This window comes from Gopherus flavomarginatus, chromosome 13, assembly GCF_025201925.1.
Source record: "Gopherus flavomarginatus isolate rGopFla2 chromosome 13, rGopFla2.mat.asm, whole genome shotgun sequence".
In the NCBI taxonomy this organism is placed as follows: domain Eukaryota; kingdom Metazoa; phylum Chordata; order Testudines; family Testudinidae; genus Gopherus; species Gopherus flavomarginatus.
This window is the reverse complement of record NC_066629.1, coordinates 535,990-563,966: the sequence shown is the minus strand read 5'-3', so window position 1 is coordinate 563,966 and position 27,977 is coordinate 535,990. Positions and strand designations below refer to the sequence as shown.

The window sequence follows — 27,977 nt, the reverse complement described above, 5'->3', positions numbered from 1 at the left end:
GCTGTAACAACACTGTGTACATCAAGCAGAATGTAAGACTTTGCAAGCTTGGCTAATTATTATTAATTTGTGTTGCAGTGGATTGGGTCCCAAAGTGCCAAGTGCTGGACACACAACGCAGAAGGTCGTTCTTACCCTGAGAATCTTTGGACATGTCCACACAACAGAGTAAGCCTGGGTCTGAGCCTGAGTTCAAGAAAAACCTGTGTGTCCACACTGCAGTTGTGCTAAACTAGAGCTCAGGCCCAGGACGCTGCAGGGTAGGAGGGTCTGAGCCCATGTTAAGCCAGGACCTAGGGTCCCTACTGGTTTCCTATGTACATGTGGCCCTGGCTTGGCTCACATCTCGGGAGTCCTCCAGATGTATCTCGTGGTTCCTGGCAGCAGAGTGGCTGTGCTATGCAGCAGGCCAGAATCACCATTAATGCCTGGCCAAGTCCACTGTCCCTTCGTGCTCTTCCCACCATCTCCTGTTCGCTGCTGTGTGGAACTTTCCCAGACCAGGGAGCAAAGTTTCAAAGTGGGAGTCAGCTTCCAGGATGCTGGGGCTCATCCCTCCCTGGGCCAGGCTGAGCCAGGAGTTCTACTGCTTTCCTTCCCTTGCAGGGCAGTGGTTAGTCCCTGCTCTACTCTCTGGCCCTTGCTCCAGTGCTCCCCCAGCCTTCTCTGGGGCTGGCGGGTGGTGTGTGTGCCCAGGTTGTGTGCACTTTCAGGACTGTGAGTGGGTGCCAGCCCCAAAATTTGCCTGCAGCAGTGCCAGCAGCTCTGGATCCTCGCTGAAGCATGGAACTTGCCTGAAGCAAGGAGCAAAATTTGACAAAGGAGAGGTAGCTCTTAGCTGCTGGAATGTTGGGGGTCATCCTATTCTGAGCTGCACTGAGCCAGGAGGTTTACCACTCCCTGTCCCTGCAGGGCAGCATTTGATCCCCGTTCTTCTGCTTTTTGGCCCTTGCGCCCGGGCTTCCCTTGCCCTCCCTGGGGCTGTGTGTGCAGTAGGGTGACCAGATGTCCCGATTTTATAGGGACAGACCCAATTTTTGGGTCTTTTTCTTATATAGGCTCCTATTATCCTACCCCCCCACACACACACTCTCTCTCTCTCTCTCCCCCGGTTTTTCACATTTTCTGACTGATCACCCTAGTGTGCAGGGACACTTATTTTATGTCAGACTTCAAAACAAACAGGAATGAATGAACAAATAAACACATCTTCATTGAACATCCAGTTTTAAAAATTAGAATTGCAAATTTTAAGTTTAATAGTTAACAGGCCTGGAGACTGATGTTGTAATTATACTCCAAACAGGTGCTCGTGGGGATTTTCATGCCACTATGACTCAGCCTAGAGCTATACAGCCCAATTCTCAGATTAGATGATAGTTCAGTATAAAGCCTTCTCAAACTGCGGTCGGTCTACTGACACAGCCACCAAAGGAGCTAATTATGTGGTTTGTGTACTCATGCTCCTTGTGGCCATGAGTCCCATCAATAGCACCATCACAGTTAGAAAACAGAATGGGCAATAGAGGTTTCCCGCAATGCACATGTTCCTAGGGCTAGAGTGTCGATACTGGGGAGTAGGGGTCTGGATACTATGACTTGGGACTGCGCACTGCAGTGTGGATGCCAGAGCCCTAGGTTGGAGCATGAGTCAGAAAATTCTTAATCTGCAGTTAAAATGCAATGTAGATGCTCAAGCCCCAGGTTCCATGACACAGGTCAGCTGACTCAAGTGCCATTAGCACTAGGCTTACATTCTGTGTAGATGTAGCCACAGTGTAAGACCGGAGATAATAGGCATATACGTGCAACAGTCTGGGATGTGTGTGTATGTGTGTAGTTGTAATAATGCATGACTGTAGTGCTCGAACTCCCTAACCACTTGTCCACTAGAAGAAGTAAAGAGTAAAATTTGAATCCTACTGGTTTTTGTGCTGGAGTCAAAATTACACTCCCCAAATAAAGAGCATCATTAACCGCTATTAGTGTCCCCAAAAATAACAGAACCCAGCACATTTTGACACTGGAAAAATACAGAGCAGGGAGTGGACATGCAGATTTCTGTGTCTCCTTCTCCAAAGTTGGGTTTTAGGTGATGGAATTAGGGGGCTTTGGTGCCAAATTTGGCAGGATGCATCATTTTCTGTTGGGCTGTGGCTTTTAGTCATGCCTCAACGTGCTCAGTAGTAACTACCTAAGAACCATCTAATCATGTACTACTAACCTGCACTATATTTAAATCTGTCACAGAGATGGAAGACTGTAATTCATTACTGTCCCTTGAACCATCTGATACCTCAGTTTAATTGAAAATAAGAAATGATTAAATATCCTAGACAGTCCTGTTATATGATGCAGTATTTCCTCTCAAGTGTGGGAGTCTGGATAGAAGAGAGAGAGGATGGTTTGAGGCTAACGCTGGGTGGCAGGAGATGTTGGATCAATCTGAAGATCTGCCACAGACTTTTGTGTGTCCTTGGGTTAATGGGATTTATGTTCCTAAGTGCCTCAGGATATGTCTACACTACAAGTGCAATGACGGCACAACTGTAAATGCTGCAGTTATGCCGCTGTAGTGTTGACACTCACTTTAGTGACAGAAGAGGTTTTTCTATTGCTGTAGGAAATTCTTCCTCTCAAGAGGTGGTAGGTTATCCTATGTTGAACAGATTATGAAATTTTTCATAGGCCTGAGCGATGTAGCTATATTGACCTATGTTTTAGGTATAGACCAAGCCTTAGTAACTTTTGATAGTGGCCCTTATGCTCCTAAAACACTTAGGCACTTCCAAACATTTTACCTGTAATCTCATGGTGTCTCCGTTCCCCATCAGTAAAAATTGGATAATATTTCCTTTTTCCATTATTTTAACTGTCTTGTCAATGTAAAATGTATTCTTTTTAGGGATTTACTGCATTTTTTTTCTAGAGCCTAGCACAGGAGGGCCCTGATTTCAGTTGCGGTTGTGGGGTGTGTGGCAAGGCACCTCCTCAGTCTCCCTAGTCTCTGCTGCTTTCAGCCCTGGTGAGACAGGCTCAGGTAATGCGGTCCCCCTTGGGACACAAGGGAAATTTGCTCCCTGTATCTCCACTAGTCCTGGTTAGTGAATTCTTACCCCCCTTTTGGGAGAAAGTACGGCCTCTCCTCCTGGAGGGTCTCGCTGTTTTTCTGCTCCTGCACTCCTGGCAGCAGGGCTTCTTCTCTCTCCACTCTCCTCCCTTTCCTTCCACAGGGAAGGGTTTAAAAAAAGGTCTCAGGCAGCCCCAAGTTGGAATCAGCTGGTCCCAATTAACCTCAGGTAGCTCCCCCCTCAGCTGATTCTAATTTACTACCTTGGTAACTTTTCCCAGCTGAACTTGATTGACCTGTGGTTGCCTCTCAGTTGATAAGGAGGAGGGCCTTTTAACCTTCTGTTACTGATTCCTACCCCTCGCTTGCAGCTATCTGTCCTGAGTTTATCACAGGTGGTATAGTAATATAGGTGATGATAATAATGGTAGTTAAACTAAGTGTAGCAATAGCTACAGATTGTTCTATGCAAAAGTAATTTTTAAAAACCTACCTAATTCTTTTGAGAAATAGGGCAATTTGGTGGTATGTTTTCTTTCACTTGAAATATTTTTGGTTTTTATTATAGTGAAAAAGTGAATCTTGATGTCTTCCTCACCTACTTCACCATCTTCCCCTAAACAAACTGTGGCCTCAGTAGTTCCTTTTGCAGATCTGTGTTCAATTTTAGAACGAATACAGAAATGTAAATTCCGGCCAGAGAAAATCAAGAATTTCAAGGAATTTTTAGATTCATGGAGGAAATTTCATGATGCTCTTCATAAAAAAGAGGAAGATGTCACAGACTCTTTTTATCCAGCAATGCGACTTATTCTTCCACAATTGGAAAGAGAGAGAATGGCTTATGGAATTAAAGAAATCGTGCTTGCGAAGCTGTATATTGAACTGCTCAATTTACCCAAAGAAGGAAAAGATGCCCTAAAACTTTTAAATTATAGAACACCCACTGGCTCCCATGGAGATGCTGGAGACTTTGCAATGATTGCCTATTTTGTATTGAAACCGAGGTGCCCAAAACAAGGCAGACTGACCATACAACAGGTGAATGAGTTCCTGGATTCAGTTGCTCGTAATAATGCTGCCAAAAGGAAGGACCTAGTAAAGAAAAGTCTTCTTCAGTTAATAACTCAGAGCTCAGCACTTGAACAAAAGTGGCTGATCTGGATGATTATAAAGGATCTAAAACTTGGTGTTAGTCAGCAAACCATATTTTCCCTTTTCCATCCTGATGCTGCTGAGTTATACAGTGTCACAACTGACCTGGAGAAAGTTTGTAGACAACTGCATGACCCTTCTGTATCACTCAGTGATGTTTCCATCATGTTGTTTTCTGCCTTTAAACCTATGCTTGCTGCTATTGCTAATGTCCAGCAAATTGAGAAACAAATGAACCACCAAAGTTTTTACATAGAAACTAAACTAGATGGTGAACGTATGCAGATGCACAAAGATGGAGATGTATACAAGTATTTCTCTCGTAATGGGTTTGAGTATACTCAGCAGTTTGGTGCTTCTCCCTTGAAGGTTCATTAACTCCATTTATTCATAATGTGTTTAAAAATAGTATACAAAACTGCATTCTTGATGGTGAAATGATGGCCTACAATCCCAATACACAAACTTTTATGCAGAAGGGAAACAAATTTGACATAAAAAGAATGGTAGATGATCCTGATCTGCAGACATGCTTTTGTGTGTTTGATGTATTAATGGTTAATGATCAGAAGTTGGGTCATGAGATACTAAGCAAAAGAGGTGAGATTCTAAATGAGCTGTTTACACCAATAATAGGCAGAATACACCTAGTGCATAAAACACAGGCTAGCACCAGGAAAGAAGTAGTTGATGCTCTAAATGAAGCAATAGATAACAGAGAAGAAGGAATCATGATAAAAGATCCTGTGTCCATTTACAAGCCAGACAAACGTGGGGAAGGGTGGTTAAAAATCAAACCTGAGTATGTCAATGGGCTCATGGATGAACTAGACCTATTAATTATTGGCGGTTACTGGGGGAAAGGTTTGCGTGGTAGCATGATGTCTCATTTTTTGTGTGCTGTTGCTGAGAGTTCCCCTCCTGGTGAAAAACCATCTGTCTTTTATTCTATTTATCGTGTTGGTTCTGGTTACACTATGAAGGAGCTATACGATCTTGGTTTGAAATTGGCCAAACACTGGAAGCCTTACCGTAAAAGAGATCCTCCTTGTAATATTTTATGTGGAACTGAGAAGCCTGAAGGCTACATAGAGCCTTGTAACTCAGTCATAGTTCAGATTAAGGCAGCAGAGATTGTTACTAGTAATATGTACAAAACTGATTGCACTTTGCGATTCCCTCGAATTGAGGAAATAAGAGAGGACAAAGAGTGGCATGAATGTATGACTTTGGATTTCTTAGAACAGCTCAGAGGTAAAGCATCAGGGAAGTTAGCATCTAAGCACCTTGACATGGGTGATGATGAACCACAAGAAAAGAAACGGAAAACTGTATCAAAGATTACGAAAATAATTGGAATCATGGATCATTTTAAAGCCCCTGATCTTTCCAATGTAAATAAGATTTCTAATATATTTGAAGATGTTGAGTTTTGTGTTATGACTGGAACAGAAAACCATTCAAAATCTGAACTGGAAAGTAAAGTAGCAGAAAGTGGTGGTTATGTGGTACAAAACCCTGGACCAGACACTTACTGTGTTGTTGCAGGAATTAAGAATGTCACAGTAAAAAATATTATATCTTCCAACAAGCACGATGTTGTGAGAGCAGAGTGGCTTTTACAGTGTTTTGAAATGAAAATGTTCGTACCATGGCAGCCTGCCTTCATGATTCACATGTCTCCAGATACAAAACAACATTTCGCATGTGAGTACGATCATTATGGTGACAGCTACACAGCAAATACAGATGTGACCCAACTAAAGGAAGTATTCTCAAGAATTAGTAATAAAAATGATGAGAAGATGCCTCTGGACATGATTGTTGACTTAGAAGAACGTTATTTGTGGAATAGCTCTCCACTCTGTATGTTCAGGCAAAATACCATTTATCTGGACCTTTATGCTGTTGTTAATGACCACAGTACCAAGACCCATGGAACAATGCTATCAATTAGAGCTTTGGAGCTCCGTTTTCATGGAGCAAAAATAGTCTCGCAGCTAAAGGAGGGTGTGTCCCATGTAACTATGGGAGAAGATCATTCCCATGTGAAAGAGATGAAAGCACTTAGGAGAACATTTGAGAAAAAATTTAAAACCCTATCTGAGCTGTGGGTAACAGATTCAATAAAGGAGGGAAAGTTACAGAATGAAAATCCATACCTAATTTAAAGCACGTTTTAACTAGAAGTAAAGGCATTGTAATTAACTTGGTGGACTCAAGATTTGGTGAGGTCTTCCTGCATGTTTCCAGGTGTATACCTAACCTATGGTTAAAGAGTAGCTCTAATTTTTATATATTGGAAAAGGAAAGGTAGCATCTCCTGTGCTTGGGAATGAGGGAAAGACTTCAGGCTACATTACACTGTGGGAGGAAATGTCCAGTGCTAAAGAAATAATTGCATGCTTTGTGTTTTACAAAGATCTCCCATAGGAAATTGTTTTACTTAGCTATGAAGATAATCTTATACCACTGACAAAACTTTGCCTTTATTTAAATACTGGCTATTTTATACCATTTGATCTTTCTGAGGTGTGAGATTAAACTTTTAAATCAATAATATTTAAAGAGAATATGCTGTTCAATAAAGAAATTACAAAGAGCCTCTTAAACCAAAGCATTAACACAGTTAAATGTTTTATACAGTTCTACATTAATCATTAAATAGTGATAGTACTATATAAATTTTAACATTCTGAAGTAGATATTTAACATGTTTGAAAACTTTCGGAAACTATGCTGTGTGTAAATTTAGAGAAAGTGAGTTTCATGCATTTTAAGGATATTTTTTTCAATTGTTTAAAACAGATCTGTAGAACTTTCATTAAGTGTTAAACATAACATCAATCATAATTGTATAGTCATAACTACAATTTTTTTTTAAAAAATTGTATATACTCTAAAAGCTGTGAAATTTGTCATCCCTTCATTGTATTGCAACTGTAATTGTTTTTGTACAATTACAAATAGGGGTTGCAAACTGGGTCCTTTAAGTAACACTTCATTTTCAATAAGACTCCTTGTATGAGTGCTACTGTGTGAGTAGACGTAGACCTGGATCCAAAGATTTAGTTGAAGGGTGAATAAAATATCAAAGTAACTTGTATATTGAAAATGTACACATATTTAAAAACGTGGGTGACATCCTGGCCCCATAGAAGTCTAAGGCAAATTGCCTATTGACCTCAATGAAGTTAGGATTTCTTCCCTGGTTTCAGCTTACCTTTCTATAAGTGATGATATGAGTTACTTTAAGGTATTCAGTAATGTATAGCGTTTTATTTCCAAATACACTTTAGTTTTAATCAAGACTTTGTATTGAATTATTGAAATAAAGATCGATTTTTTTTTTATTCCAGTCTGAAATGTTATTGTAATGGGAAAATATTTCTCTAGTGGAGGGAAAAAATATGTGAACCTTTAGTGGCTGATCCTGCCCTATTAACGTAAATAAGACTTTAGCCATTAACTTCGATGGAATCATGATCAGGTGCCACATAACAGTATTTGACCATATGGATTTTTCAAGAACAGTTACATAAATAATTAGGAACATTATATCAAAAACCAAAGAGGAAGAAAGTAAGTTTCTCATTTTTTGCTTCCTTTTTATTAGTATAAACATGAAGGGCTAACTTTACAAATTATTCTTTAGTTAATTTAGTTTTTTAAATAAACATTATAAGAAAAAATGTGTGTTTATAATGTAGTTTACCAGATGAATCATTAAAGTGTAGAATACATGAATCCATTGGTTTTTGTGCACTAAAAATACTAAGACAATGGATTTATTAAAATGGAAAAGTTGTATACCAGCAGAAAATAGATATTCGTTCATAAGCCAAATACTTTTGGTAAAAAAGTGAGGCATCAAAGAGCAGGGGTCCGCTTATAAACAGGTCCACACTAAAATTTGATGATTTTAAACTCTGTGGAATCATTGAATATCTAATACATTGTCATTTTGTTTACCTGGAGCATCTGCAGGCATGGAGCCCCTCAGCTCCCTGTGGCCGGGAATGGGTTGGGAATGTCGAACCACGGCCACAGGGAGCTGAGGAGCTCCATGCCTGCAGAAGCGCCAAGTAAACAAAATGTCCCAGCTCACCAGTGGCTTACCCTAACGGGCTGGGAGCCAAAATTTTCCAACTCCTGAAACATAGGGTCACCTTATGAAAGGATCATACAGATTTTTGTTATTTTTACCTAGCCATTTTGGGGGGTCAGCTTATAAACGAACGGGCTAATGGAGTTTATACGGTACATAACACTCGTAACACACAATCATCTTAAAAAGTCCCTTACAATGCAATACGATTTACTTTATTAGCTCATGATTAATGGTAATGTATAATAGAAAGCATCATAGCAGATTTAATACATGAGAATTTCCAACATCAAAATGTTTGTTCTCATTTTTTTAAAATCTGAATGTATTTAAATTTTTTTGCTCCACCTTCTCTATTATTAAGCTATTTTTAACTTGTCTTTCAAGAAAAATATTTTACCTTAATCCCAAGTATGATATACTACAAACAAAAAAGGGAGGAGTGTGGTCTTGAAGGTCAAAAATAAAACTTGGAACAATCTGCTGGCATCTCTTCCATGGAGTTGCTACTGGAAACATCATAATGCATAAAGATATTCCAGACTGAATCACTGTTTGTAGGTTTTTTGACCCCATTAAGGGTTTATCTCTATATTCATTTCACACTCGTACAATGAAATACAAAGTGCAATACAATCAGTTTAATCCTAATTGTAGTTCACTTTCACCCAAGCTGCCTTCCACTTTCAAATTCTCAACCAGTTCCTCCCTATTTGTCAAAATCAAATCTAGAACCGCTTCTTCCCCAGTAGCTTTCTCCACCTTCTGAACTAAATATATATGAGGGCCATCAAGCCCCCAGGAATGGTTTATCACTCATTGCAAGTAGTACTTTCAGAGGAAGACCTGGTAGAGAGGATTTTGTTGCTGCTTAGGTTCAAGTATGGTACAAGAGCAAATCCTGGGTGTTTTAACAGGAGTGTTGTGATGTTTGGGGGTCACCCAGATCAGTAAGACATTTGGTCACTTCTAGCCTGATTTTGGGTATGCTTATGCTATGCTACTATAGCTGAGAGCTCTGATAATAGTAGCAAGCTTTTACGCAAAAAAATCTAACACGCTTCCACCTGCCTAGTTACTCCTTGCAGAGTGACTCCAACAGCCCTTCTGGTCCTGAGTCTCCCCAGATTAATCCCCCAAATTCTTAACTACCTTGCATTCCCTTCTGCTTTGTCACCCCCTATGATGTAAAACCTGTTCCCAGCTATCTGTCCACTTGGGGCCACCCACCCAGATTGTACAACAGAAACCTGCTTAGGATAAAAATAACAAAAGGTTTATTTAATAGAAAAACCATGGTTTTAAAAATGAAATAATAAGGAAAAGCAAACACATACAAGGTACACAGAAAATAATAATAAAGATGCAACCTATATTAGCTAAATTCCCTTCTCTAACAAGTTACCTATTGCCTTTGAACAGTTTTCAAGTGTGCTGTTTATCAGAGAGGATGTGGTACTAGCAGCTAACTGAGCTCAGGTTAAGATCTCAAGGCAGTGTTAAGTGTCCCAATTCACTTGTCTGTTAAATGTTAACATTATTGCCTACCATTGTCTGTAACCAGCTGAATGCTATTTACATTGTTTATGTATCCTGTATGATGTATATTAATGCAACTAAATTAACCTGTTGTTGTGATGTCCTTTTTCATGTCCGTATCCTGTGCTTAATTAAATTTAAATCAAAGGATGTATTAGCATTTAGATGATTTAATTAATGTACGAAAACTAGTGAAATGCTAATGTTGTCTTTATTTACCTGAAACTTGTTGATTTACCTGTAGACTATTTTACTTTTCATAGTCTGAATGGCCTTTACAAAATACATTATCTTTGAATGGCTGTTGATTATTAAACAATGATGATCACAAACTATCTGCATTTGCTATTCATCGAAGCCCATGCAGAGAAGATGCCTGTCAGCTTGCTAGCTTATTTCAATCATAAAGGGGTAGCCTTGGGAGCAATCCTTACCTCTGATCCATCTGAATGCTGACAGGGAGGCTCCAAGTGTCAGATTGATATGACCCAGTAAGGCCATTCTTATGTTCTAAGGTCCATCTAGCCCAGTATCCTGTCTTCCAACAATGGCCAGTGCCAGGTGCCCCAGTGGGAATGAACAGAACAGATAATCATGAAATGATCCAACCTCTGTTGCCCATTCCCAGCTTCTGGCAAACAGAGGCTAGAGACGCCATCCCTACCCATCCTGACTAATAGCCATTGATGGACCTATCCTCCATGAATTTACCTAGTTCTTTTTTGAACCCTGTTATAGTCTTGGCCTTCACAACATCCTCTGGCAAGGAGTTCCACAGGTTGACTTTGCATTATGTGAAAAAATAATTCCTTTTGTTAATTTCATTGGTGACCCCTAGTTCTTGTGTTACGAGTAGTAAATAATACTTCCTTATGTACTTTCTCCACACCAGTCATGATTGTATAGACCTTTATCATATCCCCCTTTAGTCGTCTTTTATCCAAGCTAAACTCCCAGTCTTATTAGTCTCTCCTCATATGGCAAACGCTCATACCCCTAATAATTTTTGTTGCCCTTTTCTGAACCTTTTCCAGTTCCAATATATCTGTTTTGAGATGTGATGACCATGTCTGCATGCAGTATTCAAGATGTGGGTGTACCATGGATTTATATAGAGGCAATGTGATATTTTCTGTCTTCTTATCTATCTCTTTTTTAATGATTCCCAACATTCTATTCACTTTTTTGATGGCCACTGCACATTGAGTGGATGTTTTCAGAGAACTCTTTCATGAGTGCTAACAGCTAATTTAAACCATATCACAGGGGTCAGCAACCTCTGGCACATGGCTCACCAGGGTAAGCACCCTGGCAGGCCAGACAAGTTTGTTTACCTGCCACCTTTGCAGGTTCGGCCAATTGCAGCTCCCACTGGCCATGATTAACCACTCCGGGCCAATGGGGGCTACGGGAAGTCACGGCCAACACATCCATTGGTCTGCACCACTTCCTGCCACCCCCATTGGCCCGGAGTGGCGATCAGCTGAACGTGCTGACGCAGCAGGTAAACAAACTGGCCCAGGCCACTAGGGTGCTTACCTTGGCGAGCCGCATGCCAGAGGTTGCCGACCCCTGCCATACCATTTTATATGTATAGTTGGGATTATATTTTCCAGTGTGCATTACTTTGCATTTATCCACATTGAATTTCATCTGCCATTTTGTTGCCCAGTCACCCAGTTTTGAGAAGTCCTTTTGTAGCTCTTCGCAGTCTGCCTGGGACTTAACTATCTTGAATAGTTTTGTGCCATCTTCAAATTTTGCCACCTCACTGTTAATCCTTTTTCCAGATCATTTATGAATAGGACTGGGCCCAGTACAGACCCCTGGGGGAAACCACTATTTATTGCTCTCCATTCTGAAAACTGGCCATTAATTCCTACTCTTTGTTTTCTATCTTTTAACCACTTACTGATCCATGAAAGGGCCTTCCTCCTTATCTCATGACTGCTTACTTTGCTTAAGAGCCTTTAATGAGGGACCTTGTCAAAGGCTTTCTGAAAATCTAAATACATTATATCCACTGAATCCCCCTTGTCCACATGCTTGCTGACCCCTTCAAAGAATTCCAGTAGATTGGTGATGAATGATTTCCCTTTACAAAAACCACATTGACCCTTCCCCCACAAATTATGTTCTCCTACGTGTCTGACAATTTTGTTCTTTATTATAGTTTCAACCAGTTTGCTGGGAACTGAAGTCAGGTTTACTGGCCTGTAATTGCTGGGGTCATCTCTGGATCCCTTTTTAAAAATTGGCTTCACATTAGCTATCCTCCAGCCATTTGGTACAGAAGTTGATTTAAATGATAAGTTACAGACTACAGTTAGTAGTCCTGCAATTTCACACTTGAGTTCCTTCAGAGCTCTTGGGTGAATACCATCTGGTTCTGGTGACTTATTACTGTAGTTTATCTATTTGTTCCAAAACCTCCCATAATGACACCTCAATCTAGGACAGTTCCTCAGATTTGTCACTTAAAAAGAAGTCAGATAGGGGTCCAAAAAAGTCATTTTGGGGAAGCTCTGAGAGAATTTTTGAAGAGACTCTGAGTCTGGCAGATTGCTACATCTCTGCTTTTATTTTGAACCTACAAATGCTAATTTACCTGTAATGTATTTTATTTGCTTTAACCTTGCTATAACTCTCATTATTTTTTCTAATTAATAAATCTTTAGTTTTAGTTTACTATAGGATTGGCTACAGTGTTGTCTTTAATGAAACTAGGGTAACTGACTGGCCCTTTGGGGTTGGAAGTAAATTAATTTTGGTTTTAATAACCTTTCATCATAAATTCCAGTTTGTGTGGGTGGTAAAGAGAAGTTACAGACCATAAAAGGACTGTCTGTGGCTCCATGGTAAAATCAATATTGTGATCCAAGAAAACATCGGTTCCTGGCTTGGTGAAATCTAATGATAGACTATATCACCTGTCTGAGGTGTCTACCCTGTTTTCTGAAAATCTGACCAGAGTTTGGCACCATTGCGGAGGGAATCTAGTATTTCATGGACCACACCCAGTTTAGATGCATGCCTTCCATTTTTTGATAGCCTTAGCTTCAAAATCCTTCCCTGTTAAGAGAGCTTTCTTTTCTTTCATGGTTAGAGTTAATCCTTCCTTAGTTTTCCAAGATTTGGGTTTTCTTTTCAGTTACAGTGTCCTTCCATTAACTTTAATCGTCCACCAATGCCTTTCTATGGGTCTTCCTGTGCTGGGTGCTTGGAATTAATTTTGTGCAAATAACTAGCCTGGGAAGTGCCCCTCCCTGTCTGATTGCTGTGAGGTAATGTAGTTGCACCCTTGTAACAATTATAGTGTTCTACACAGCTATACGTGCATAAATTCAAAACCATAATCTGCATATGTATCTCCTAATGACCATCAAGTTCATTACACTACACACTTTAATAAAAGATCTTACTTGACATATTTATACACAATAACATTGTATATAACACATTGATTCAATTACTTATTCTTTGGGGTTCAGACCCCCATTCTGTCCTTAGGAAGTTTGGACCCTGATTGAGACACGGGAAGTAACTGTCCCACTCTCCTCAGCACTGGTGAGGCCATTTTTGGGTGCCACATTTTAAGAAAGATGTGGGCAAACTGGAGAGGGTCCACAGAAAGGCAACAAAAATGATGATAGGGCTTAGAAAATTGATTTATGAGAAAGGGCTTAAAAAACCTGGATATGTTAAGGCTTAAGAAAAGACTGATAAGTCTTCAGCTTCATTAACGGCTGTTGTAAAAAGGATGGTGACTAACTGTTCTCCATATCCACTGAAGGTAGGACAATACGTAATGGGCTTAAGCTGTAGCAAGGGAGATTTAGGCTAGACTTAAGGAAAATCTTTCTAGCTATAAGAATATTGGGATAAGCTATCAAAGAAGATTGTGGAATCCCTGTCACTGGAGGTTTTTAAAAACAGGCAATCACCTGTCAAGTATGGTCTAGGTATACATGGTCCTGCCTCAGCATGGTGAGGATGGACTGGATGACCTGTTGAGGTCCTTTCCAACTATATTTCTATGATTCCATAGCTCAGACCATGGAGTTTCACCCAGTAATTCCTACATCAAACCCATAACTTTTAATTGTGATAACGCGTATCTTTTAGAAAAGCACCTAGTCTTGATTTAGACTCCAAATGTCAGGGAATCCACGACTTGTGAGGCAGGCCAGATTCTCTGGCCTGACTGGTAAGACCGACATTGACATTCAACTTTTGTAAGGTGGTTGTTAAAGCTTGATTTAACCTTTAATGCAAACTTTTATTAATATGCTTTTATTTTTAAGATCTAGCTACCACTGCTACAAATCTTTCAATGGAAGTTTCTAAGAAGCACTGTATTAAAAGAAATGTCTATTTCTTTTTGTGTTGTAGTATAACTGGACTGTAGTTAGCCTCCTACTGTGGGTGGTGTTAAGGAGATTAATTGTTTATAAAAATTAACCAAATTTTGCTGAACATTTTTCATGTTTATGTGGAACTGACAAAATTCTTACATTTTCTGGTGTTCAATATTGAGAAGTGAGGAACTGCAGAACTCCAAAACAAAAAAATCCAAAGGGCAAAGTATTTTTATAATCTACAAGCAAGGCCTAGAAATTGTGAATATCATTCAACCCACTGAAAAAACTATTGCCACATCCAGACAGAAAAGTAATAAGTCAAGTTGATTAAAAAACAAAGTAAAGTGTAATTGTGACAGAATGCACCCAGGTTTACAAGCTATACACTATTACAACAATCTTTGTACAAAGTATGCCTTTTCAAGGTATCATTTAAAAACTCATAATTTAGTCATGAGTATCATCCTGATAAACTATGTGTGGCAACATTGTATGTGAAGTTAGATTCTACTGTATGGCATTATTAACACCTTACAAACAGAAGTTGGCAAACAAGTGTGTCTCAAACAAAGGGATGCTCTGCTTAATTTGCATTTAAGCAGTAAACAGAATCATCAAGGAAGAAGGGAAACAAAAGAAGCTCAAACACATGAGGAAAAAGCAGCAGGGAACATCCATCCTCATAGACTTTTGGTCTCCTGGTGCCCAGCTAGAAATTTTTTTCAAGAGCGGGATTGAAACTATAAAGAGAAGGAACAAATAGCTCAAGCCACCCGCACCGCCCGCCCTCTGCCCCATACCACCACCCATTGATTCACTGCACCTGAAGTGACAAAGTAAGTAGCCGTTGGACTGGGGATGGGGTTCTGACCTAAGAAGTTTGGTCAGTAAGACTGCTGAAAGTCTGTGGTAATGAATTGAACATAATTTGTTATGTTATGTGCCAATTGCATTTTAGCTTTATTTTTTCTTGTAATCACTTCTGACTTCTATGCCTCATTACTTGTACTCACTTAAAATCTATCTCTTTGTAGGTAATAAACTTGTTTTGTTGTTTTATCTAATCCAATGTGTTTAAATTGAAGTGTCTGGGAAACTCCATTTACGGTGGTAAGTTGTGCTCATATTATTCCTATTAAAGAAATAACAGACTCCATATAAACTTGTACTGTCCCAGAGACATACATTTCTGGGAGAAAATGTAAGACTGGTGGTGTGTTGGGGTCACCCTGTGGTATAACCAAGGCTGGTGAGAGCCAGAGTGTAACCCAAGTGTGGCTGGCAGGCTGCAGTTACACACAAACTCAGGGTGTGGCTTGCATGCTCAAAGGCTGTTTATGAGCCACGTGGGAGCTACTTCAGCAAGGCATTGTAAGGCTCCCAAGGTGTCATGGTATAATTCCCCACTCTGAACCTTAGCGTCCAAAAGATGGGGTACCAGCATGAATTCCTCTAAGCTCAATTACCAGCTTAGAACCTGTAGCGCTGCCACCAACCAGGAATTCCAGTGCCTGGTACACTCCGGTCCCCACAAAACCCTGCCCAGGGACCCCCAAGACCCAGACCCTCTGGATCTTAACACAAGGAAAGTAAACCCTTTCCCTCACATTTGCCTCTCCCAGGCTTCCCCTCCCTGGGTTACCCTGGAAGATCACTGTGTGATTCAAACTCCTTGAACCACAAAACAGAGAGGACAATTCACCTTCCTCTCTCCTTCTCTTTCCCCCTCCCAGACTCTTCCTGAGAGAAAGTAATCCTGGCACAGAGAGAAATCAGCCTCTCTCTCCCTCTTCCCTCCTTTCTCCCCACCAATTCCCTGGTGAATCCAGACCCAGGCCCCTGGGGTCTCACCAGTATAAAAAAAAAATCAGGTTCTTAAACAAGAAAAGCTTTTAATTAAAGAAAGAAAAACAGTAAAAATTATCTTTGTAAATTTAAGATGGAATAAGTACAGGGTCTTTCAGCTATAGACACTGGGAACACCCTCCCAGCTTAAGTATACAAGTACAAATTTAAAATCTTTTCAGCAAAATATCAATTTGAACTCCTTTCAGCCAATGGACATTTGAACTCCTTCCAACCAAATACACATTTGCAAATAAAGCAAACAACCATAAGCCTAACTCGCTTTATCTACCTAGTACTCACTAGTCTGAACTTATAAGAGCCTGTATTGGAGAGATTGGAGAGAAACCAGGTTGCACATCTGCTCCCTCTGAGCCCTCAGAGTGAACAACAACCAAAACTAACAGCACAACACAAAAACTTCCCTCCCTCAAGATTTGAAAGTATCCTGTCCTCTGATTGGTCCTCTGGTCAGGTGACAGCCAGGCTCACTGTTCTTGTTAACTCTTTCCAGACAAAGAGATATGAAGCACTTCTGTTCTATTAACTCTTACTTATCTGTTTATGACACAAGGTTACAGAGCAAGGGTGGCACAACTGCTCCTTAGTCTAAATTGTACCCTGCTATGTCACAGTAATCATATAAAGGGTCTTGCTTTATTTCAGAAATAAATTTCAGAAATAGCTAGCAGCAGTCTGGTGTTTCAGTGTTAAAGTATTAATCTGATGTTTCAATATCAAAAGATCCTACTTTAGTACTGAAACATCAGCCTATCTGCTGCTGTTGTGCTTCTTGTCAAAATAAGTAAAGCCAGGTTTTTGTTACATTTTAACTTGTATCTGGATTGTCTTTTGGGTATAGAGGAAATTTGTAGGAGGAGATTACCTTTAGTTTTATTTCCTTAGACTTTTTATATTTGGCATAAATTTTATATCCATGTTTTCAACAAATATTGTGCTTGCAAGGAAACCTCCTAAGAGATCGCTGTAATGCAATGGTTTTATGTTTATTTTAAGATGATTTTAATGCTGTGATATCTGGCCATGCTGTTTCTTATGGAAAGAGGAAAAAAGAAGGAAAAATACATAATGAAAGATGCTGTTGGGGAAACTTTTTCCTGTTCACTGGCTTGTGACAAGCATTTTCCAGATAGGCCGTCAGTGGAGAAAAAGAAAGCGGAACAGTGCAGCTTGCAGGATTTGTTGTAACGGAACACCTGACATACAGATGGACTAAAGCAATTTAATGTAAAATCTATGGTGGTGTAGTTTCTTGGTCAGCTACAAGGGCAGTTCTGTTGCACAAATAACTAACTGCACAAAGTATCAGGTATCTTTTAAGTTGCTTTTGATAAGAGAATATTTAGAACAATTTAATAAAGAAAACCACACCAAAACAGCTCCTTCTCCACTCCACGCACACACACACCCTCCTAATAGGCTCAGATCCAGCTTTTTTCCTTTCCCAGGATCATACAATCCAAAAGGCAACTGATCCAGTGAAGGCCTACTGAGCAAGGAGAATATGCGGTGTGAACCCATGCAAGGGGTACAGATGTCCTTATGTGCTTTGGAGAAGTATTTTATGGAAGTTTTATCAGTTCTATTCCTTTCAGGGAGTTAGAAACAGCAGCCACTGCACAACATGAAATCAATTAAATCAGAGTTGTGCATACACATCTAACACTGTTCTGTCAGAAATCAACAGTAGACCTTGCTATTTAGCTATTGGTCAAGCATCTTGAAATATGTGTAAATGTTTAGATCTCGGATATTTATAAAATGAAAGGGTATGATTTTTTCACTGTCCTGTGATTAGTGTATTCATGTATACACGTGCAAGTGGGCGTCAAAATTATTTTACGCCTACTCTGCACTCATTTAAATGACTACACAAGTAGTAGGGCAGCAGATAATCAGGTGTAATGTCACTTGTCATCTGTAACAACTGGAAGCATTTGACTAAGGATGGTGGGAAAGGTAAAATTCTGTGACTAGTGATTTGTTTTCAAATAAATAACATTTCTACTTTTTTAGCTCTATCCTCCAAAGTATTGGCAACCCCCCAGCTTTGTGTCATCTGCAAACTTGATCACTATACTCACTATACCTACAGCCAAGTTGTTAATAAAAACCAGACCTAGAACAGATCCCTGTGGAATCCTACTTGAGATCTCCCTCTAATCTGACATCATTCCATTAATAGTTACTCTTTTTTTGCAGTTGTTTAACCAATTATATATCCACTTAATGGTAGTTCTGTCAAGCCCACATTTCTCCAGCTTACTTATCAGAATGTCATGTGTAACTGGGTCAAAAGCCTTGCTGAAGTCCAGGTATATTTTGTGCATTGCATTCTCCCTATCCAGCAGATCAGTCACCCTATCAAAGAAGGAAATCCAGCTGGTTTGGCATGATTGTCCTTAGTAAATCCATGCTGGCTCCTAGTGATTACCCCTTCATCTTCCAGGTATTCACAAATTGAATGTTTCATTCCTTGCTCTAGTGACTTCCCAGGTATGCAAGTCATGCTGGCTGGTCTGTAGTTTCCTGGCTCTTTTTTTCCCCTATTGAAGGATGGACATTATGTTAGCCCTTCTCCAGTCTTCTGGGACTTCTCCTGTCATCCATGAGTTTGTAAATATTATTGCTAGTGGCTCTGAGATTTCTTTAGCTAATTCCTTCAGTACCCTCAGGTTAATAGCATCTGGCCTCACTGATTTAAATTCATTCACATTGATTAGTATCAGAGGGTAGCCGTGTTAGTCTGGATCTGTAAAAGCAGCAAAGAATCCTGTGGCACCTTATAGACTAACAGACGTTTTGGAACATGAGCTTTCATGGGTGAATACCCACTTCCTCAGATGCATGCATTCCTCAGACATGCATCTGAGGAAGTGGGTATTCACCCACGAAAGATCATGCTCCAAAACGTCTGTTAGTCTATAAGGTGCCACAGGATTCTTTGCTGCTTTCACATTGATTAGAAGATCTCTGTCATGTTCTTTACTTAACCCAATCTGCATCCCTTCCCCTTCATTGTCTATGGTAACTTTGCTAGTCATTCGGTAAAATGTTCTTATTTTTGCGAGAAGACGGAAACAAAGTAGGCATTGAGCAGCTTTGCTTTCCTATCATCTTCTGATACCAGCTCACCTTCTCCATTGAGCAGTGGACCCACACCATCCTTGATCTTTCTTGTTTGTCTGACATATCTGTAGAATGCCTAACTGTTGTCTCTAACATTCCTTGCCACCTGTAACTCATTCTTTGCCTTTCTTTCCTGATTTCCCCCCTATGCGCTTGTGCTGTTTCCATATTTACTTTCTTTGTGACATGCCCTTCCTTCCATTTCCTGTATGTATCTCTTTTGGGTTTTAGGTAGCTAAAAAGCTTCTTGTGCAGCCACATTGGCCTCCTGTAGTTCTTCTTCTTTTCCCTCTGCATCAGAATAGCTTGATACTGAGCCTCTAGTATTACATCTTTTAAGAACTGCCAGCTCCCTTCAACTACTTTTCTTCCTAATTGGTCTTCCCATGGGACTTTGCCTACTATTTCTCTGAGGCAGCTGAAATCTGTCTTCCTGAAGTCCTTATTTTGCTGTTCTATGTCCTCCTTTCCTTAAGATCTTGAATTCTATCAGGTTGTGATGACTTCTTCCCAAGTTCCTGACCACCTTCACTTTCACAACTAATTCAGCCCTGTTGGTCAAAATGGACTACTTGTTTCCTCAACTTTCTGAATCAATAAGCTGTCCCCTGTACATGTTAAGAATTTGCAGAACCTATGATGTTTTGCTGCAGTCGTCTTCCAACAGATATCAATCAAGGAAGTTAAAATCCCCCATTAATACTAGCTCCTGTGTATTAGCTAATCTTGTTACTTCCTTGCAGAATGACCCATCTGTTTCCTATTTCTGATTTGGTGGTCTATAACAGACCCACACCCTAGCATCGCTACTGTTCTTTTCCCTTCTTATTGTCACCCAGAGACTCTCAGTAGGTCTGTTGCTCACTTCTCTTTGGCCCTCGCAGCAAGTGTACACATTCTTGATGTACAGTGCAAGACCTCCTCTTTTTTTCCCCATAGAACAAGCTATATCCCTCAATGCTGGTACTCCAATCATGGGAATTGTTTTATCAGCTCTCTGTGATGCCAATTAAGTCATAATTTTCTTCATATACCATGACTTCCAGTTCATCCTGCTTGTTCCCTATACTCCTTACATTTGTATACAGGTATCAAAGATATTTTGCAGACTGCCCTGTTGTTTTTCTTTTTGCCTTTTTAATACAGCTGTGATTCCTAGAACCTTCTCCAGAAATTAGCCCCTTCCCCTTGTCTTCACTACTAGAGCCTTCATTAGGTCAATTTGCAGCCATTGTAGTAATTACTGCACTGATGCATGTCCACACTACCCTCCTTGGGTCAGTGGTGCGCATCTTCACCAGGAGTGCCCTCACCGACCTGAGAGGGGCAGTGTGGGGAGCTGAAAGCCCAGTCTCTCAGCTCAGCTGGCAGCTTCCTGCTGGGAGCCCAGCTACACAAAAGGCTCCCAGCAGGAATCCCCGCTTCCCATTCCCTGTTCCCCATGGGGAGCTAGGAGGAAGTTGTGTTGTCTGGGGCTTCTCACCCTGGGGGGCAGGGTCCACCTGCCTCTGCATTTTGGTTCCATCCCTCTTTCTCCTCCCCACTGGAAGCTGGGCAGCCTTGTCAATTTCTTGGCTCAGAGCCAGGAAATTGACAAGACAGGCCCCAGCTCCCACCTGGGAGTGGGGGAAAGGTGGGGAAGCAGCCTGGGCTTCTTGCCCCGGCTCCCTATGTGTAGACACTGCGTCACCCTAACTACACTGATGTACGTCCTATGCCTCTCATGGAGGTGGAGTTATTATGTCGCTGTAGTAGTGCTCTTACATCGGCCGGAGCAAGACTGTAGTAAAGTCACTCACATAATTAGGTCAACGTAAGCTGCCTTACATCAACCGAACTGTGTAGTGTAGACCAGCCCTCTGAGTATGACTATGAAAATACAGTGGGTTGCAGCCTGGTGTGCATATACATGTTACATGCATTTGTGTAATGTTGGACAAATTCAACCTCATTGATAAATTGCTATGTGCTGGTCTCTGTTGTATTTAGTGACAACAACATACTTTATCAATGGCATTTTAGTCGCTTTTAATGTGTTTCTATAACTGTAATTTAATGTCAGTGTAGTGATAATAAAAGAACCTTCCTGTTTTCAACCCAACCCTTTAGAAAGATATATTTGCAGAAAAAAAAAAGAAGAGGCAGGAAGAAACAGTGAGTCAACACAGGATACCATCTGTTTTCTCACATAGTGTTCTGTATCCATGTTACATGAAAAATGATCAACTATTTAAATAAAAATATTAATCAGACAGGTGGATTGAACTGTCCTTTTGCATAGGGTCAATAGGGGGGATATGCTTGCTTTTTATAGGGGGGATATGCTTGCTCTTTATAAATATATCAGAGGGATTAATATTAGGGAGGGAGAGGAATTATTTAAGCTTAGTACCAATGTAGACACAAGAACAAATGGGTATAAACTGGACACTAGGAAGTTTAGACTTGAAATTAGACGAAGGTTTCTAACCATTAGAGGAGTGAAGTTCTGGAACAGCCTTCCAAGGGGAGTAGTGGGGGCAAAAGACATATCTGGCTTTAAGACTAAGCTTGATAAGTTTATGGAAGGGATGGTATGATGGGATAGCTTAATTTTGGCAATTGATCTTTGATTATCAGCAGATAAGTATGCCCAGTGGTTGGTGATGGGATGTTGGATGGGATGGGATCTGAGTTACTGCAGAGAATTCTTTTCTGAGTGCTGGCTGGTGAGTCTTGCCCACATGCTCAGGGTTTAGCTGATCACCATATTTGGGGTCAGGAGGGAATTTTCCTCTGGGGCGGATTGGCAGAGGCCCTGGAGGTTTTTCGCCTTCCTCTGCAGCATGGGGCATGGGTCACTTGCTGGTGGATTCTCTGCAGCTTGTGGTCTTCAAACCACAATTTGAAGACTTCAGTAACTCGGACATAGGTTAGGGGTTTGTTATAGACATGGATGGGTAGGGTTCTGTGGCCTGCTTTGTGCTGGGGGTTGGACTAGATGATCACGTTGGTCCCTTCTGACCCTGGAGTCTATGAGTTAATGATTTAATTAATGATATTAGTAAAATTCCATTCCATTTTAGTTACTGAACTAGCTTTTTTAAGGTTTTTTTTGCTTTGATCAAGTCTACCCAACAAAAAAGTTTCATGTATATATGCTGATTAGAAAAATGATATACTTGCTGGATTTGTTTTAATCCTTTGAAAATATCATGGGATGGTGAACTAACTGAAAAGAACACCTATAACACGGATGAGGCTAAGCTATTTCCTTTGCTAGAACAATTCTGAGGAGAATCAAGTTCCAGGAGCCCAAAGTGCATGCACAATCATATTTTGAACTCCTGTACAGAGGCGCTGACTTCTTCTGGTGCCGGTGGGTGCTCAAACCCTCCTCTGCCCCTTGTCCCTCCCAGATTCCATCCCTGCCCACCCCTCCTGCCCCTCTTCCAACACCTTCCTCAAAGTCCCCCCCAACTCCACCTCTTCCCTGCCTCCTCCCTGAGCGCACCACATTCCTGCTCCTCCCCCTCCCTCCCAGACCTTGCTACAGTTGTTTGAAGGCAGCAAGTACTGGGAGGGAGGAAGAAACAGAGACAAAACATGCTCAGGGGAGGAGGAGGAGGTGAGGAGGTGGGGCGGGAGGGGGAGCTTGGCTGCAGGTGGGTGCAGAGTACCCACAATTTTTTCCCTTTGGGTGCTCCAGCCCCGGAGCACCCCTGGTGTCGGTGCCTATGCTCCTGTATAATCTCTAGTGAGTGGTGACTCATGTGGATGAAGTTTATTTTGTGGTCAGAGCTTGGAAGTGTTCTACCATGGGTTTTTTCCTAACCTGGGCCCTATTGTGCATATGTAACCCACACACCTTCTCGGTGTGTGTTCTGTCCCATCTAGTGGCACTGAGACATCTTAGAGAGAAAGATAAAAATGAGTGTGCTCTGCAATCTTAGCTAATAGTCAGTTGGCTTTTAGCTCATGTGGTAGAGGCTCAGGCACTAAGCTCCAAAAATCCCAGGTTCAATCCCACTTGAAGACAACTGGTGTCTGTTGGTGTTACACATGCACGCACCCATATGTATGAATCAACTTTCAGGATTGGGGCCCCAGTTTCAACCACTGTGAACACTTGGTAAGTTTGCACCATAACAGATTTATTAATCACATGCCTAAATACCTTTAGATCCTTGTCAAATCTTCAGTTATGTGCACAAAGAATCAGAACGTATTTTATACACATTGGTTCTTTGAGAATTAATTTTGTGACATGGAATTAAAGAGCCGAAGGAAAATAAATTAATGGGAGAAAAAGAAACAAAAGTTTGATTTCTGTCAATGCTCAAAAAAATTGGATAATTTGTATTGTTATTTTCATGGAACGCCAGTATAATAATCAAATTGCAGATCTTGAAGAGCTTTTCAGTTCCAGTGTTAATGCAGTTGACACGCTATCCATTGGGATGTTCAACCTCAATCTAGATAAGAACTATGTGATTATCTTACAAATCTTGTGTGTAACTTCAGTATGAATGCTTTCAAAAGAAGAACTTAAAGGTCAGTTGAAAACTGCACTGTGTAGAAACAAGTATGTTCACTAGAAGGTAATCAATAAAGTCACTTTAGAGACATTCTGTTGGATCAACCAAGCACAAAACATCTGCGCTGGAGGTAACAGCTGTTGTACTACCATTGAACAAAACCATAAAATGTCACTCTCATTTGGCTTTGCTAATGAGTGAAAATGGCTGCACTAAAGGGGCAGTCTATAATGATCAGTTATCACAGAAGCCTGATAGGAGAGGTGGAGTTTGTGTGCATAATTAAAATTACTCTCAAATTTGAAAATAATATAAAAATGAAAAGACATGTACAGCTGAAAGTGTTTTCTTTTAGATACAATTTATTTTGCAGCTAAGCTGAGAAACTGTTATGAAGTGTAACTTTCCATCTGTCCCTTTTATATAATTTCATTTTGTAATATAAGGTGGAAAGACTAAGTGGGAGGGCACTTTCAATTTTAAGTTTGAATTGCAACTAGTTTCTACTTCCTTAAAATGTGCTTTTGGCCGTATAGTTTTTAAAAAAGATACTAATCTCTTTTGCGCTAATTTCAAAAGTTTTTCATATAAAGAATGACAAAAAGAATGATGATTCAGCATGTTAACTTAGTATAGAATTATTCTTTGAAAAAATGGTTCAGCTGACCAGTGCCTATGCATATCCACAGCTATAATGGTTTTAGTGACAAAATAAATTTTACTCCTTCTCACTCCGGTTAACACTACTGTGATTTTTATTACTAATTTGTATTAACATGGTGCCTAGGAGTCCTAGTCATGGACCAGTACCCTACTGTGTTAGGCACTGTACAAACACAGAACAAAGATTCGATTTTGACAAATAGGGAGGAACTGGTTGAGAATTTGAAAGTGGAAGGCAGCTTAGGTGAAAGTGATCATGAAAGGACTGATTCTAAGGAATGGTAAGAGGGAAAACAGCATAATAAAAAATGGATTTCAAGAAGGCAGACTTTAGCAAATTCAGGGAGTTGGTAGGTAAGATTTCCATGGAAAGCAAGTCTAAAAGGAAAAACTGTTCAAGAGAGTTGGCAGTTTTTCAAAAAGACTTTATTAAGAGCACAAGAGAAAACTATCCCACTGTGCAGAAAATATAGGAAGAATGGCAAAAGGCGACTCTGGCTTACCAAAAGATCTTCAGTTATCTGAAACTCAGAAAAGACTCCAACAAAAAGTGGAAACTAGGTCAAATTACAAAAGATTAACATAAAGAAACAGCACACACATGTAGAGACAAAATTAGAAAGGCCAAGGTACAAAACAAGGTTAAACTAGCTAGAGACATAAAGGGTATAAATATTCTAAAAATACATTAGAAGAAAGAAGAAACTAAGGACAGGGTAGGCCTATTGCTCAATGAGGATGGAAAAACAATAATAGAACATGTGGAAATGACAGAAGTGCTAAATGACTTTTTAGTTTCAGTTTTCACCAAAAAAATTCATAGCAATTGGACAGCCAACTTAATGAATGCCAGTGAAAATGATGTAGGATCAGAGGCTAAAATAGGGAAAGAAAAAGTTAAAAATTACTTAGACAAGTTAGAGACAATGGATTTCAGGAAGGCGGATTTTGGTAAGCTCAGAGAGCTGATAGGTAAGGTCCCATGGGAATCAAGACCGAGGGGAAAAACAACTGAGGAGTGTTGGCAGTTTTTCAAAGGGACACTATTAAGGGCCCAAAAGCAAGCTATTCCGATGGTTAGGAAAGATAGAAAATGTGGCAAAAGACCACCTTGGCTTAACCACGAGATCTTGCGTGACCTACAAAATAAAAAGGCATCATATAAAAAATGGAAACTAGGTCAGATTACAAAGGACGAATATAGGCAAATAACATAGGAATGCAGAGGCAAGATTAGAAAGGCAAAGGCACAAAATGAGCTCAAACTAGCTATGGGAATAAAGGGAAACAAGAAGACTTTTTATCAATACATTAGAAGCAAGAGGAAGACCAAGGACAGGGTAGGCCCACTGCTCAGTGAGGAGGGGGAAACAGTAAAGGGAGACTTGAAAATGGCAGAGATGCTTAATGACTTCTTTGTTTCGGTCTTCACTGAGAAGTCTGAAGGAATGTCTAATATAGTGAATGCTTACGGGAAGAGGGTAGGTTTAGAAGATAAAATAAAAAAAGAGCAAGTAAAAAATCACTTAGAAAAGTTAGACGCCTGCAAGTCACCAGGGCCTGATGAAATGCATCCTAGAATACTCAAGGAGTTAATAGAGGAGGTATCTGAGCCTCTAGCTATTATCTTTGGGAAATCATGGGAGACGGGGGAGATTCCAGAAGACTGGAAGGGGGCAAATATAGTGCCCATCTATAAAAAGGGAAATAAAAACAACCCAGGAAACTGCAGACCAGTTAGTTTAACTTCTGTGCCAGGGAAGATAATGGAGCAAGTAATTAAAGAAATCATCTGCAAACACTTGGAAGGTGGTAAGGTGATAGGGAATAGCCAGCATGGATTTGTAAAGAACAAATCATGTCAAACTAATCTGATAGCATTCTTTGATAGGATAACGAGCCTTGTGGATAAAGGAGAAGCGGTGGATGTGATATACCTAGACTTTAGTAAGGCATTTGATACGGTCTCGCATGATATTCTTATAGATAAACTAGGAAAGTACAATTTAGATGGGGCTACTATAAGGTGGGTGAATAACTGGCTGGATAACCATACTCAGAGAGTAGTTATTAATGGCTCCCAATCCTGCTGGAAATATATAACCAGTGGGGTTCCGCAGGGGTCTGTTTTGGGACCGGCTCTGTTCAATACCTTCATCAACGATTTAGAAGTTGGCATAGAAAGTACGCTTATTAAGTTTGCGGACAATACCAAACTGGGAGGGATTGCAACTGCTTTGGAGGACAGGGTCAAAATTCAAAACGATCTGGACAAATTGGAGAAATGGTCTGAGGTAAATAGGATGAAGTTCAATAAAGATAAATGCAAAGTGCTCCACTTAGGAAGGAACAATCAGTTTCACACATACAGAACAGGAAGAGACTGTCTAGGAAGGAGTATGGCAGAAAGAGATCTAGGGGTCATAGTAGACCACAGGCTTAATATGAGTCAACAGTGTGATACTGTTGCAAAAAAAGCAAACGTGATTCTGGGATGCATTAACAGGTGTGTTGTAAACAAGACACGAGAAGTCATTCTTCCGCTTTACTCTGCGCTGGTTAGGCCTCAACTGGAGTATTGTGTCCAGTTCTGGGCACCACATTTCAAGAAAGATGTGGAGAAATTGGAGAGGGTCCAGAGAAGAGCAACAAGAATGATTAAAGGTCTTGAGAACATGACCTATGAAGGAAGGCTGAAGGAATTGGGTTTGTTTAGTTTGGAAAAGAGAAGACTGAGAGGGGACATGATAGCAGTTTTCAGGTGTCTAAAAGGGTGTCATCAGGAGGCAGGAGAAAACTTGTTCACCTTAGCCTCCAATGATAGAACAAGAAGCAATGGGCTTAAACTGCAGCAAGGGAGATTTAGGCTGGACATTAGGAAAAAGTTCGTAACCGTCAGGGTAGTTAAACACTGGAATAGATTGCCTAGGGAAGTTGTGGAATCTCCATCTCTGGAGATATTTAAGAGTAGGTTAGATAAATGTCTATTAGGGATGGTCTAGACAGTATTTGGTCCTGCCATGAGGGCAGGGGACTGGACTCGATGACCTCTCGAGGTCCCTTCCAGTCCTAGAGTCTATGAGAGTCTATGAGATGTCTTCAAGTCACCAGGGCCTAATAAAATACATCCTAGAATAATCAAGATGCTGAGGAGATATCTGAGCCACTTGTGATTATCTTCAAAAAGTCATGGAAGAGGGGAGAGATTCCAGAGGACTGGAAAAAGGCAAATATAGTGGAAATCTATAAAAAGGGGAATAAGGACAACCCAGGGAATTACAGACAATCAGCTTAACTTCCGTATCTGTAAAGATAATAGAGCAAATAATTAAGCAATTAATTTGTAAACAGCTAAAAGATAACAAGGTGATAAGTAAAAGTCAGCATGGATTTGTCAAGAACAAAGTATGTCAAACAACCTGTGACATTCTGTACCTCAGGGGAACACCCAGCACCCTGATGTTCATCCTTATAAAATGATTGTGTGATATCTAATGCAAAGTTTGTCATGTTGGGTGTCTTCGGAAGGCTCTTGATGCACTGAGTATTGTTGTTATAGTGATGTTATA

At 40.3% G+C, this 27,977-nt stretch overlaps 2 pseudogenes; both read left to right on the top strand.

The window, feature by feature from the left end:
• LOC127033795 (anomalous homeobox protein-like) overlaps window positions 1–27,977 on the top strand; it is a 65,247-nt pseudogene that overhangs the window by 19,729 nt on the left and 17,541 nt on the right.
• LOC127033789 (DNA ligase 4-like) lies at window positions 39–6,593 on the top strand (annotated as a pseudogene).